The sequence below is a fragment of the Eschscholzia californica genome, unplaced genomic scaffold, assembly GCF_041429995.1.
Source record: "Eschscholzia californica isolate CP2 unplaced genomic scaffold, dmEscCali1.0.p SCAF_2, whole genome shotgun sequence".
Lineage (NCBI taxonomy): Eukaryota > Viridiplantae > Streptophyta > Magnoliopsida > Ranunculales > Papaveraceae > Eschscholzia > Eschscholzia californica.
In genome coordinates this window covers 44,181,177-44,197,038 of record NW_028238309.1, presented here as the reverse complement: position 1 = coordinate 44,197,038, position 15,862 = coordinate 44,181,177, and positions in this window count along the sequence as shown.

Below are 15,862 nucleotides of genomic sequence, written 5' to 3'. Positions count from 1 at the left end.
AAGTTTCTAGGTTTCTGTGATCTAATTGTTTCCTCTAAGACTTCAGCTACAAACATACAATCAGCCATTTTGTTCTTCAATCTAGAATTATGCTCACAAGTGTGGGTATCGTCAAGTTGTTTCAAAACAATTGAGCCTTTGTCCTTCACACTCTTCCTTGCATAGAAGAACCAAGGACAACCACTGTCTGCATTAACACATTTGGCTCTTAACCTGTACTCCTCATTTTTTATGTATTTGAACTCAAATCTTTGGTCCACAACATATCTTCTCAAGAACTTCCTTGCTTCAAGTATATTATCCCACATAAGACCTACTGTTAGCACATCCTTAGCAAACTCAGGCCTTTGGTGCTCCAAAGACTCTTCGTTGGTGTAAATGTTGGCTGACTCTTGCACAAATTCATTAAACTCTTCAGTTTTTGGTCTATAACCATTTTCATCCAAATCTACATCTTGTTCTTGCTCAATCTGTTCACTGTCCTTACTTGGGTCATAATCATCATCACTTGATGAATTATAACTAAGATAACTGTCTTCTACAGGGAGATCATCCAACTCATCTGGCACACCCTCAGTCTGAGGGTCTTGAGGGACTTGAGGTTCAGAAGTCACATTAGTTTCATTTGTCAAGTTTGGTTCTAGAATGGACATTGGCTTCATGGGATCAAAACCATCCAAGTTGGGCATATAATCTAACTCTTCTTCAATAAGATCAACAAACTCTGAGTTGACATCATAAACTTTCTTCTTTCCCTTATCCTTTCTTCCACTATCTGCCACATCTTCACTACCAACCAAATCACTATCTTTCTTGCTCTGTTCTTCCACCCTACATACTTGACTGACCTCAATCTTATCCTTGGTAGGACTTGATACTTCATACAATTTCTTCCTAACAGCACTAAAATTCAATAAGCAAGGGGTCCTCTTCTTCACTGTTTTTATACCCTGTCCAACTGGAGTTGAGTTGAGTGGTGGATTGTGGTCAAGAAACAACTGTGCTCTTCCTCTTGAATCAAGGCCCCCTTCAGTCCACCATGTTAGCAAATCTGCCTCTTTAACAACTTTACACATACTACCATTTTCAAGTAAAAAAAGTTCATGTTATGCCCAACTAGATCTTTATCCCTACTTACCATCCCTTAAACCAAGTCAGTCATGTTAAGCTCATCACCATCAACATTTGGAATTAAGGCAATTTTGCCACTCATATAGTCTTGACAACTCCAATAATGTATTTCAGGAAAAATATAACTCTTCCAATGACCATCATAATTTACTACTAACATTCTTTTGCCAAGTTCTCTGCTATCCTAAAGACATGAATAGCATATAGTCATAAAAATCAACAAGTACATGAGACACAATGATATGAAAATCTAAAAGAAGCAGAGTCTTATATGACTCTTGGCAAAAGAAGCAAACTCTTATATGACAACAACATGAGACACCATAATATGAACCTCTAAAAATCCTAAACAGAGTCTAAAAACCCTAGTATGATACACATGGAAAGAGTCTAAAAACCCTTGTATGATATACAACTAAAAGAAACAGAGTCTAAGAAACCATTTGTATGAACCTCTAAAAACCCTAAACAGAGTCTAAAAACCCTAATATGATATACATGGAAAGAGTCTAAAAACCCTTGTATGATATACAACTAAAAGAAACAGAGTCTAAGAAACCATTTGTATGAACATTTAAAAACCCTTATGAAAGAAACAGAATCTAAGAAACCATTTGTATGAATATTTAAACATTTAAGCTATTTCACCAATGACCATCATGATATACATGCTAAATAACCTTAGAGTTAGGTTGATGATTACTTACAGAGAATTGCTAGACCTTGGTCCTCTCCCCATTGATGGTAGTTAAGACTTAGGGTTAGAGAGAGAAAGCTTTTTCTTCAGTCAAAACAAGCTGCAAAAGGAAGAATCAAATGAGGAAAAGACTTTAGAAGTGATTCAGGAAGAAAGGCCTAACAATTTCGAGAAGAATCCTAGTGATCGATCACAAAAAAATTTAAGGTTTACCTGTACTCACTCGAACGAAAGCAAGTTGAGGAACCCAATCGTTTCTTGCGGGTAATGAAGAATGAACAAGTTGAAAAGATTTGATTTAATACATTAAAAAATTCTAGTTATCTCTGGACCGTTGATCACGAGATGTATTGGTCACCGTTGGATCAGATGGGAGGATTATATGGGGGTAGTTTCCTCACGAATCACGCGTGTCATTCACACGCAACCATTTAACGTGAAAATGACGGAAAAAGGGGAATTGGGGGTTAACGCCAGAACACTTTTGATTGTGGGGGTTAAGTCCTAATATCACTAAATAAATGGGGGTCCATGTCAAATTAACCCTATTAAGTTCCAGAAAACATTTTGAGTTGGGTATCATCATAATGAAGCCCACAAAGGAAGTTATTAGGTGTTAGTCATAGACCAAACCCAAGCCCATTGCTGCATTTGGCCTCATTTGTCCTGCATTTGGCTTGGCCCACTGTCTGAGTTTCTCTTAGCCAGGTCCATGTGATCTTGGGTCCTCGCAGTAGTCATAATAGCAGAGCCGACAGGCTCCAGTGTGGGAAGAGAGTTTTTAGCTACACCAGCAATTTAAGGACATGACATAGAAGTTCCAGACTCGGTGTTAAAGATAGAATGTCGTAAATCGGTTTCACCGGCCAGGGTCTATTGCTTGAGTGAATGCAGTAATTATGCTTACTCATGTGTCATGTAACCCATTGTTGTCTTGGTTGAATTGAGGTAAGAGTAGAGGGAAAAGCCATCAGAGTAAGTGACATGGACAGTAGGGAGAAGGTGGGATAAGCACCAAAAACTTTTCAATTTTAACAACTCACATCCTTCTCTCTCTCTTCCAAAAACAGAGTCGTCAACATATCCTTCCAAAATAGGTTCATCAATATTAACTACATCATACACCAAACAAAACCTAATTCAATACTAATTAAAATGATCAAACTAAATCATACCCTAAAGATTAATGATCTCGACCAAACAAGACCTTACCTAATATCTATCTCCATCTTCTTGAAATCATTGATTTGTTGTTTTAGTTCATTCTCTTGTTGCATCATATCAGATAAATCCCTGCTAGCCTTCTTGATTGCACCTAGTAAATTAGTTCATTGACCACCACAAATTTACTGATATTAGGACTACAAACCAAAAAACACAAATATCTCTAGGGTGGCCACTCATTCTCAAATTATTCGTCAAATACCAATTAAGTAGTTCACATGCCAACCAAACTAATTGAATACAATTACGAAAGAAAAAAACACTTCCAAATAAGTATTCTCATAACTTAATTAGATGTGTTTTTTTCTCATTGTTTGAATTTAACTTGTATGACTCAAATGGCCCAAAATTAACTCAAATTAAACGAGTCGGATCACGAGTCAAACAAAAACAAACACACCAAAATATGCTATTCAAGTCTGTTTAGATCTGACTTTAAAAGAAAACAAACACTACTTTTCCGTTCATATACGAAGGAAAACCTAAAATCTTATGATCGCAAAACTCAAGTATATGATCACAAAAGTCAATTAGCTCCCTCCACAAACAAATAGAAAGCAAATTCTCATTCAGAATGAAATACCAAAATCATATTTGATTGATTACCGTTTGAGTCTCGATCTACGAGAAAATGCATTATGTGTATGTCAGAATTGTTGTTTCTCTGGTTATTAATCGATAAGTCGATTTCTCTCTGTCTTGGCTTGATTTAGACAGAGTTTCCTTTCTCTAACTTATAGAGAGATAAATTGTTAAAGAATAATGATTTATCAATATTCCTTCTTTCGGTTAATGTAGTCGAGGCGAGAATAGATTCTCTTTCCTTAAGACATTTTACACCCCCGTAACAGTACCAAACGTTAGGGTGAATGCCTTCGGGATACAACGACTAACCTTTCAGAAATTTTAAGATGGTACTTCTATATTCTGAAAGCGGACGAACCTTTGTAAGTTGTATGAGCTCTTGGACTAAATGCGGATGATATTCTGGATGCTTCGGAAATTCAAATGTCACTTAAATCTTCTTACCTTTCTCTTTTTAAATATTCTAGTCTAACCAGAACTCTTAGAAATACTTGCTAATTAGATATTCTAGACAAACCAGAATTTCTAATTTCTTATAATAGAAGAGAAGAAGAGAGTGAATTGAATTGATGAAAAATGAAGTGGGTTTGGTGGGTTTATATAGGAATTGAATAGGTATATTATTTTGGGACACATCTCTAGAGTTTTGGGGACAAAACTCTTGGTTTTTAGGGACACAACTCTTTGAGAAGAGTTGGTTATATAACTGGGATTTTCGGCTGGGTTTTAGACCGTTGGATTTGCCTTAACAACTCGGGTGAAACAGCAGCCGTTAGATGGCGTTGATCTGTACCGATTTTATCCCACGCGCTAGCCACGTGTCCGTCAACGGTGGGATCTTGCAAATTCCCGCCTCTGTCCCAACGCGGGGAGAACGCGGATCGTTAGATCTTCGCGGACTCCCGCGGACAGAACGCCAGCCGTCCAGATGCGGACGCGCGTGCGTTGCTTGAATGGTCCCTATTTTAACTTGTCCTCTTTGACGATTTAGTACCTATTTCAACCGATCTTCGTTCAAACTTTAACCTTGAATTTCTCATTCATCCGGAATCGGATTTGAGTGATTCTTGGCTCTAAATTGAAGAGCTCGACGAGACGAACGCAATGGCGCGTTCCGTTTCTGAGTTTGACGAGTCGGGTCGAGCCAAAATCGACTCCGATTCCAACAATCCCCCACATGAATGAAAATTTGAGGTTTTATGTTATGATATATGCAGACATATTATACTGACAGAGTGACACTGACAGAGCTCATATGCGGAACTTCGCTGCATCGGAAGAAGGTAGTCTTTCGACTTTGAACCTTTCCTAGTGAATAACTACAAGGTTTACAAGGACGGCAGTGAACTTTACGTCTTGAACCGAGTCCTGGGAATTGTAATCCAAAATAGCTATCACACAGCTAATCCCTTACTTACTTAGGTTCTCGGTTGTGTTCATTTCGGCCCTGAACATTCCCGATTTCGTGTGTGCTTTAGAGAAGTCGGCCTAGACGACCTTCCCACAGAACCGGCATCAATTCACACACATATAGGTTATCCGTAATAAGGTATCCTGCTATACCTCACGTTAGAATCAAGTTCTAAGTTTTCGGATTTATTAAAAGCTTAATGCTTAACCTCTCAATGCAGGTAACACTGTTGTCATCCTAGTAATGGGTAAGAGATAGAAATCTCTTACAGTGTTACTGTCAAGTCAGGATATAGCTTCAGTTGCCCTTTGAACCTAGATCGTGGGATCTCCAGTCATCTAGGTAGGGTTTCACCATGCCTTTACTCATTTACTTTAGGCGTTAGCCCCATTCCTCTTGATGATGCAACTACTAACTCTCTAGATAACCCTTTTGTAAATGGATCCGCTAGGTTATCTTTGGATCTTATATAATTTATAGTTATGATCCCTTCAGAGAGAAGTTGCTTAACGGTATTATGTCTTCGACGAATGTGTCGTGACTTACCGTTGTACATCTTGCTTTGTGCCAGTGCAATCGCTGCTTAGTTATCGCAGTGTATGTTGATTGCAGGCACTGGCTTTGGCCATATTGGAATATCTTCAAGGAATTGTCGTAGCCATTCTGCTTCTTCCCCTGCTTTATCTAGAGCAATGAATTCTGAATCCATTGTCGATCGAGCAATGCACGTTTGCTTCGAAGATTTCCAAGATATGGCAGCCCCTCCCAGTGTAAACACATATCCACTGGTTGACTTAGTGTCGTCGGTATCTGATATCCAATTTGCATCTGCATATCCCTCTAAGACTGCGGGATATGTGGTATAATGGAGTCCGTACTCCTTTGTTTTTCTTAGATACCGTAACACTCTCGTTATGGCGTTCCAATGTGTGCTATTCGGGTTACTCGTAAATCTACTTAGCTTACTGACGGAGTAGGCTATGTCTGGTCGAGTACAGTTCATTTGGTACATCAGACTTCCAATAATCCGAGAGTACTCTAATTGTCTTACTGCGTTCCCTGTATTCTTCATCAAGTGAATACTTGGATCTATCGGAGTATTCGCCATTTTTAGGTCATCTTTGCTGAATTTTTCTAAGATTTTCTCAACATAATGCGTTTGAGATAAACTTATCCCTTCAGTTGTCTTGGAAACTTTAATTCCAAGAATGACTTCCGCTTTCCCTAAATCTTTCATGTCGAAAGTTTTCGAAAGCATCTTTTTAGTTGTATTGATGACATCTAAATTATTTCCCATAATTAGCATGTCATCTACATACAAACATAGAATAACACATCCTTTCGCAGTGATCTTTGTATAAACACATTTATCACATTCGTTGATCTTGAATCCGTTTGATAATAATGTGTCATCAAACTTTAAGTGCCACTGCTTTGGAGCTTGCTTTAGCCCATATAGTGATTTCACTAATCTACACACTTTCTTTTCTTGTCCCGAAGCTATGAACCCTTCTGGTTGGTTCATATAAATCTCTTCTTCGAGTTGTCCGTTTAAGAAAGCGGTTTTCACATCCATCTGATGAATTTCTAGATTATATAAGGATGATATAGCTACTAACACTCTTATTGAGGTGATTCGACTAACTGGAGAATAGGTGTCGAAATAATCTAACCCTTCTTTTTGTCGGAATCCATATGCGACAAGTCTTGCTTTATACTTGTCTATAGATCCATCCGTTTTCAATTTTCTTTTGAAAATCCATTTGCAGCCTAGAGGCTTGCAACCCGGTGGGAGGTCTACTAGCTCCCATGTATGATTTTGCATGATGGATTCTATTTCACTATTAACAGCTTATTTCCAGAATGGAGCTTCTGGAGTAGCCATTGCTTCTGTGAAAGTTTGAGGTTCATTTTCTACCATATAGGTTAGAAAATCAGGACCAAATGTCTTAGCTTTCTTTGTCCTTTTGCCTCTTCGAGGTTCGAATGTTGTTTCCTTGATTTCCATATCATCTTCGTTAGATGTTTCTAGATTTTCCTCTTCCTCATTTCTTACACGTTTTCTACTTTCAGATGAGACATCTGAATTCTGTTTGAAAGGAAAGATGTGTTCAAAGAACTTAGCATCTCTCGATTCCAGAATAGTGTTTACGTGTATATCTTCGATTTCAGACTTTTGTACTAGAAATCTGTAGGCGCTACTATTTGTTGCGGGCCCTATGTATACACAGTCCACAGTTTTAGGTCCTATCTTGATCCGTTTAGGAGGAGGAACTAATACCTTTGCTAGGCACCCCCACACTTTCGTGTATTTAAAAGACGGCATCCTTCCTTTCCATAATTCATATAGAATTTTACCGGTTTTTCTATGGGGTAACTTATTTAATAAGTGATTCGCCGATAATATCGCCTCCCCCCACAAGTTCTGAGGTAAACCAGAACTTATCAAGAAAGCGTTCATCATTTCCTTTAATGTTCTGTTTTTCCGCTCTGCTACACCATTTTGTTGAGGTGTATAAGGAGCCGTCGTTTGATGAACTATGCCATTCTTCGCACATATCTCGGCGAAAGGAGATTCATACTCTCCACCTCGATCGCTTCTTAAAGTCTTAATCTTTTTATTAAGTTGGGTTTCTACTTCGGTTTTATAAAGCTCGAACTTATCGATTGCTTCATCCTTACTCCTTAGTAAGTAAACATAACAAAACCGAGTGGAGTCATCGATAAAGGTGATGAAGTACTTGTTACCTCCTCTGGTTTGAACCATCTTTAAGTCACAAATATCACTGTGAATTAAGTCTAGAGGTTCTGTGTCTCGTTCTATTGATTTGAACGATGTCTTAGTCATCTTTGATTCTACACATGTTTGACATGTTCGTTTTGAATCAATTTCGACTTTCGGAATTAACTCTAAGTTCATTAATTTCTTTAATGACTTGTTATTCACATATCCTAGTCTTTCATGCCAAATATTAAAGGACTCAACAATATAAACGGAATTATTAATTTTATTAATAATAGACGCCTTTGGCGTTACAGAGGTTACATTTAGTTTAAATAACCCCCCACATAAGTAACCCTTCCCAACATACATCCCATTTTTAGACAGGACGAAGTTATTTGACTCAAAGACTAGTTTGAACCCATTCTTGCTTAGAAGAGAGCCAGAAACCAGATTCTTTCGGATATCTGGAGCATGAAGTACATCGTTCAAAGTTACTTCCTTTCCTGAAGTGAAATTTAGTTTGATCTTCCCTTTTCCTCTGACCTGGGTGGTTGAGTCGTTTCCCATGAACAAGGTTTCTCCTTCAGCTGCTTCGGTATAGGAAGAAAAGAGACTTTTCTCACCACAGATGTGACGAGTTGCTCCGGTGTCGACCCACCACTCTCTCTGGTTGTTAACTAGATTAACTTCAGATACCACTGTACAGAGGTTCAAATGTTGAAGTTTCTCAGTCACTTCTTCGGCTTCAGTAATCATAGCACATAGATTTTGAGTTTCGGTGTCTTCTACTAGCGAGGCCTGGTCATTCGCCTTCTTATGTCGTTTGCTTGTTTTGGAACGACAATCCTTAGCCAGATGGCCTCTTTTGCCACAGTTGTAACATTGGCCGAACCTGGTTTTTTTCTTCTGCTTTCCTCCGTCCTTAGACAGATGTTTCCGCTTTTTACTCGGACCGGTTTCTACGACGTTCATGTTTGAGAGTCTTTCAGAGTTCTTCTCGGCAAGGCGACTGTCCTCTTCGATTCGAAGCTTTAGGATGAGTTCTTCAAGGCTCATATCCTTATTCTTGTGGCGGAAATAATTTTTGAAGTCTTTCCACCCCGTGGGTAATTTTTCAATCAGAGCTCGGACCTGGAAAGGTTCATTCGTTATCATGTTCTCTGCCTGTAGTTCCTGTAGGAGACTTTGCAGTTCTTGGACTTGGGTCATAACTGGTTTTGAATCAGTCATCTTGTAGTCCAAGAATCGTCCTACGATGAACTTTTTGACACCCGCCTTTTCAGTTTTATACTTATTGATAAGGGTGTCCCACAGTTGTTTAGACGTTTCTATAATCGAATATAGATTATAGAGTCCGTCATCTAAACTGTTCAGGATATAGTTTTTGCACAAGAAGTCTTCTTGTTTCCACGCCTCCATTTCAGCGGTACGTTGTGCTTCATCCTCTATTTCTGCATAGGTGGGTTTCTCTTCGGTTAAGTATTTAACCAGGCCCAATGTTGTGAGGTAGAACATCATCTTCAATTTCCAACGGTTGAAGTCAGTTCCCTTGAACTTCTCTAGTTTTTCCCCATTCGTGGTGTTAGGCGGAATAACCCGTAGAGTGGTTCTTGTTCTTGCCATTTCTAAAACACACAGAAATTAAAACAAATCAATTTCTTATAACTAGAGAAATAATCGTAAAAATAAAATGTCTTAAGATTGTTGTTTCTCTGGTTATTAATCGATAAGTCGATTTCTCTCTGTCTTGGCTTGATTTAGACAGAGTTTCCTTTCTCTAACTTATAGAGAGATAAATTGTTAAAGAATAATGATTTATCAATATTCCTTCTTTCGGTTAATGTAGTCGAGGCGAGAATAGATTCTCTTTCCTTAAGACATTTTACACCCCCGTAACAGTACCAAACGTTAGGGTGAATGCCTTCGGGATACAACGACTAACCTTTCAGAAATTTTAAGATGGTACTTCTATATTCTGAAAGCGGACGAACCTTTGTAAGTTGTATGAGCTCTTGGACTAAATGCGGATGATATTCTGGATGCTTCGGAAATTCAAATGTCACTTAAATCTTCTTTCCTTTCTCTTTCTAAATATTCTAGTCTAACCAGAACTCTTAGAAATACTTGCTAATTAGATATTCTAGACAAACCAGAATTTCTAATTTCTTATAATAGAAGAGAAGAAGAGAGTGAATTGAATTGATGAAAAATGAAGTGGGTTTGGAGGGTTTGTATAGGAATTGAATAGGTATATTATTTTGGGACACATCTCTAGAGTTTTGGGGACAAAACTCTTGGTTTTTAGGGACACAACTCTTTGAGAACAGTTGGTTATATAACTGGGATTTTCGGCTGGGTTTTAGACCGTTGGATTTGCCTTAACAACTCGGGTGAAACAGCAGCCGTTAGATGGCGTTGATCTGTACCGATTTTATCCCACGCGCTAGCCACGTGTCCGTCAACGGTGGGATCTTGCAAATTCCCGCCTCTGTCCCGACGCGGGGAGAACGCGGATCGTTAGATCTTCGCGGATTCCCGCGGACAGAACGCCAGCCGTCCAGATGCGGACGCGCGTGCGTTGCTTGAATGGTCCCTATTTTAACTTGTCCTCTTTGACGATTTAGTACCTATTTCAACCGATCTTCGTTCAAACTTTAACCTTGAATTTCTCATTCATCCGGAATCGGATTTGAGTGATTCTTGGCTCTAAATTGAAGAGCTCGACGAGACGAACGCAATGACGCGTTCTGTTTCTGAGTTTGACGAGTCGGGTCGAGCCAAAATCGGCTCCGATTCCAACATTTGACTAAATACTTTTCTCAATACGTTTTAGTCTTAATCTTGTTGTTATAAAATTTCAGAGATTGTTTTTATGATGGAAAATTCATTCTAATCTAATTGCATAAAAATCTAAGGTCTCTTGTTGCATAATTTACAACAAAAATGTTTGGTCCATGAACCCAAAATTGGTCCGATAGTTTGATCCAAATAAGGCAAGAATATAAGGAAAAAAATCGTCGGGCCAAACTAGGTAGGCTACCGATAGGAAACATATAAAAAGCTTATCCCGACATGCATATGGCAGGTTCAATAAATCGATATCATCGTCTAAGTCGATATTATCGTTTAAGTGAAATCATCATTTAAGTCGATCTCGACTCCTTATATTTTAGATTTATTTATTAAATGGTACGTATACCACTCTCACTAAACTAATTGGTAAAGGAATATCAAGATATAAAATGACTTTGTTCAATGCATTGTCTATACCAGGTAGTGCTCTTCTGATAGGAAAGACCTAAATATTCTGGTACCCATTATTTCTGTCTAGGACCCAAAAGATTAAAAACTTAATCTTTGGTGTATACCAAGGGCTATGGGGATTGTCTACGAAAGACCTAGATCTCCTCTCTCTCTCTCTCTCTCTCTCTCTTTCTCTCTCTCTCTCTCTCTCTCTCTCTCTCTCTCTCTCTCTCTCTCTCTCTCCACCTTCATCATCTTCAGATCACCACCACTAGCATGCACCATCAACTAGACCAGACCACCACTACTACCATCGCCATCAGTACTGGCAACCACCACCGACTAAACCATCACCATCGACATGATCATCACCACCTTCTCCTTCTCCTTCTCCATCTCTTAAGCCCCATCTCACATTTACATATATTTCTCATCAAATAACTCTCTTTTTCTCCTTCTCATTCATTCATTTTCTGTCTCTTTTTTTCCTTCTCTGGGTGGTTTCAGTCGCAACTCTCATCTAATAAAGATGGAGGTTGCGGCATTGGTAGTGTTGGAGTCAAGAGGAATGAAAAAAGATTGTGGGACTTTTTTGAAAACCAATATTATGTTGGGGGTAATTGGTTTTTGACATAATGGGATAGAGGGTGCAGAACAAAATACAACTAGAAGGGACAAAATAAATATAAAATTTATTCCGCCTATGGCTGGCTTCTATTTAGTGTTAGACGCGGTCACGCGGGAGTGACAAAAGACTTTTGGCTAAAACCAATTACCCCAAGATTTGGTGTTCGTGCCAAAGTTGTTGGAGAATATAATATGAAGTATATCATATATCTAGACGGAAAATAGTTTGTCGATGGATAGTTGAATTTCATATTCGATCCTGATAGGCCCAAAATAAGTTTATTCCTGCAAGTATACGAGATCAAGTTATCGTAAGTTCGTAAGTCCGTAAATCGTCCCAAGAGATAAGAAATTTTACCTTAGGGTGTGTTTGATATCTCCTATTTTCATGGAAATAAAAGAATTTCCATTGAATTAGGTATTTCCACCGTTTGATACGAAGTATAATTCGAAGGCTTTAATTCTCTAGGGAATCTATTTCCATGAGATAGCCCACTTTTAGTTCCTTGCTCCACCCTAGGAATTAGTTTCCGTGGAAAGTCAAAAATCAAAATAAAAATATTTTAATATATTCGGATACTTGAGACCTAATATTTATCTCCATATATGTTCCAAATGACATTTTACCCACAAAATTTAGCAAAATAAACTTTTACTTGTACATTGAGCAAATAACATTTTTGCCCTTCTTACCAAATGACATATTTACAAAGTTGTTAATGACATTTTGGCTTTATATAGCTAAAATTACATTTTTACCTTTTGTAATATCAAATTCACATCTTACCCTTATGTTGTCAAAATGACATTTTTACCCTCGTATAGATCAAAGTGACATTTTTACTCTTATGTGGTCTGAATGACATTCTTACTTTTATCTTGTAAAAATGACATGTCTGCACTTTTACATTGAAATGACGCAAGGTAAATAATTTTACAACATAAGAGTAAAAATATAATTTTGAAAACATAAGGGTAAAAATGTAATTTAGACAACATAAGGACGAAAATGTAATTTTGGTGACATAAAAGAAAAAAAATCATTTTGACTACATAAGGAGTAAATAAAAACTCTTAATTGAACAACAAGGCTACACAACCCGCCTCTAGGGACTCCCACTTGAACCGCCTGTGAGAGAAACAAAGGTTTCTCTCTCCTCTCACATGTCCAGTCACGTGGAGAGAGAAACCCTTGTTACTCTCACAGGCGGTTCAAGTGGGAGTCCCTAGAGGTGGGTTGAGTGTACTTTTTGTTAATTGAATATTATATTCGGAGAAGTTAGTTGTCAACCAAATAACAAAGTTCGTAATTCCACGAAATAATAAATGACTATCAACCGAAAGAACTCTTATTTCCAGGGAATAAATTCCGTGGAAGACTTTCCATGGAACTCTTTTATTTCCACGGAATTATTTCCCTGATATCAAACACAACCTTAAATCTTAAATCTACACCCCTTTGTAATTTTGATTGCATTTTGTTGAAAACTATATTTTTTTTTTAAAGATAATAGACTAAGAAGAAAGAAAAAAAGATAGGAAAGAAATCTAGGGCTTTGATTCCACCAAATATATTAACTCCCTAAAGCATGCAATGTAATTAACTAATCTTTTTTTTCAATATAACTCAAAATCTAACATAATGAACTATTTATATTTCGGAAGATATTCTTAATTAACACATTTCAAAATCATACATATTTTTAATTGATTATCATATAAAACTAAATTCCTAAACTATCATTCATTACGTAAAAAGCATATCTCATCTAATAACTTAATAAAAACATGAATATCTAATTATAATGTATAATTGATGAAAAGATTATAGAATCTATATGAAATGACAACTAATAGACATTAAAGCTTCCTCTAAAGCCCTAGATACAAGATTAGCTATACATGAACATATTCATCAATTAAACACAATACAATGAAATAAATGAGACAAAGAGAAAAATCATCCAAGAATTCAATTTCTTGCTCCAAATATGATCCAATTTCCAAGTGCTGGATCTTTGGTTGAGAGGATGAGAGAAAATAGATTGCAGAATAGAAAATGAAGAATGAGAGAAATTGTTAGAAGATAAGAAAATGGGTTAGAAAGAAAGATAGATTGGAAGGAAGATAAGAAAAGAAATTAGAAAGAAATTATGGTGGAATAGGTAGTAAAAGAAAAAATGGGGGCTAGGGTTTTTATTTTAAAAGAGGTAGAGAGAGGTTAAGAGAGAAGAGAAAATAGGTTAGAGGATATCCCTTAAATCATTTTGGCCCCTTTCTTTCTCTAGATTAGAGATTTATTTATAGGGTTAATTCTATTTTGCCCCCCTAAAGATGACCAACATACCAAAATAGCTCCCTAAAGATGACCAGCTTCCAGAATAACTCGTTAAATCATTTTTCCGTCCATTTCTCCGTCAAATATTGATATCTCTTTTTTGCTTCACCGATTTTACCCTTCTGATATTAATTGTCTACTATTTATGGTCCCAAAAACATTAACTAACGAGTCTTCTCGTTCATTACTAACTTTCTTCTTTCTCTTAACAATTAATTTTTTATGTTTAATTAGTGTTTCTTCTCTCTTCATATCTTCAAAAAATTTTACCCACATATTCATCTTCAATATTTATACTATCTTTGTCATCACAATCTTCAATATTTTCTTTTAGACTTTTCTCCGAATCACTTTTTCTAAGTTTATTTTGTCTCATAAATCACCACTCTAGCAAGTTGAAGATGGATTAGATTTGGGTAAAGAAAAGGTAAAGATTTGTTGTTGCCTTAATTTAGAGAGAGAAAGTATGAAGAAGGAAAAAACAACTAATCTAGAGAAAGTAAACAGAAGGAAATGGTGAGAATTTTGAATACCCGCTCTGCATTTCTCTTTTCTCCACTATAATCCACAATCCTTTTAAGGATTTTTACAATTAGAAAGTTGAGTATAAAATAAATGTTGAAGTATAAAGATAAAAAATGTTGAAGATGATGATCATGATGATAATAAAGCTAAAAAAGAAATGTTGAAGATGATGATGATGATGAAGATAAAAAAGAAATGTTGAAGATGATGACAATGAAAATGTTGAACATGAAGATAAAAATAAATGTATAAGGTGATGAAGGTGGAAATGAGAAGATGTTGAAGATAATGGAGGAAATGAAAAGTATCAATTAGGAACAAAAAAAGAAATAAATTGTTGAGAGATAATGGGGAAATAATGAATGACATGATTTGTGAATTGTGATTAATGATCTTAGGACCATAAAAATTGGGAGTAATGTCAGAAGGGTAAAACTAGTAATGAAAAAGAAAAAAGAGTAATGTCTAACGGTAAATGGACGGAAAAGTGATTTAGGAGGTCATTTTAGAAGTTGGTCATCTTTAGGGGGCTATTTTGGTGAATTGGTAATCTTTAGGGGGCCAAAATAAAACTAACCCTTACTTATATTGGTTGTTGACTAGGGTTATAGTTGATAAGGGTGAAAAGGTTAAATTGGGGGGGTTAAAATATATAAAACAACAAAGTAATGGGTCTGTGATTAAAAAAAAAAGTAATGGGTCCGTCAGCTGGGTTATGATGGGGAATTCGGATGATTCAATGTAGCCTGATGTAGCATGATAGGTGAGACGACTCAGGGACCGTTGCATCTTGAATCGCGGGGATCTGGACGGCTTGTTTGCACGAGAGTACAAAATCTAAACTGCAACGGAAACAAGGGATTTATGGCGCTCGAGTCGGAATACGGTGCTTCTCGGCCAAGATAAACGAGGTGCGACATCATTTGGTGGTCGTCGGATGAAAAAATCTCGGATCTGGACGGAGATTAACAATACACGTTGTCAGGACTACCAGAGGCGAATCTAAAACGCGTTACACAGTATTGGTGGGCGAAAGAGTAACCTCGTGCGTTGATCTGAAGTACACGGAAGGCAACGGATGGGATTAAAACATCTGTTCTGGGACTATGGGACTAAGTTGCAACCGGTTACAAAACATTCATCAGCGTACATTTCAGTACTTCCGGAAAAACAGAACTTAGATGTACCACGATTCAGCTTCTTCCACGTCATCTTTGTCGCGTCGCATCAGCCAGAAAGGTGACCGAAAAGATCCCACCATTCAACATTATTTGACTCCTACTGTGACTGCATATTTCACTCGTCCGGACTCCGATTTGACTATTGTTTTCTCCTCCGGACTCGTCTTGGACTCTA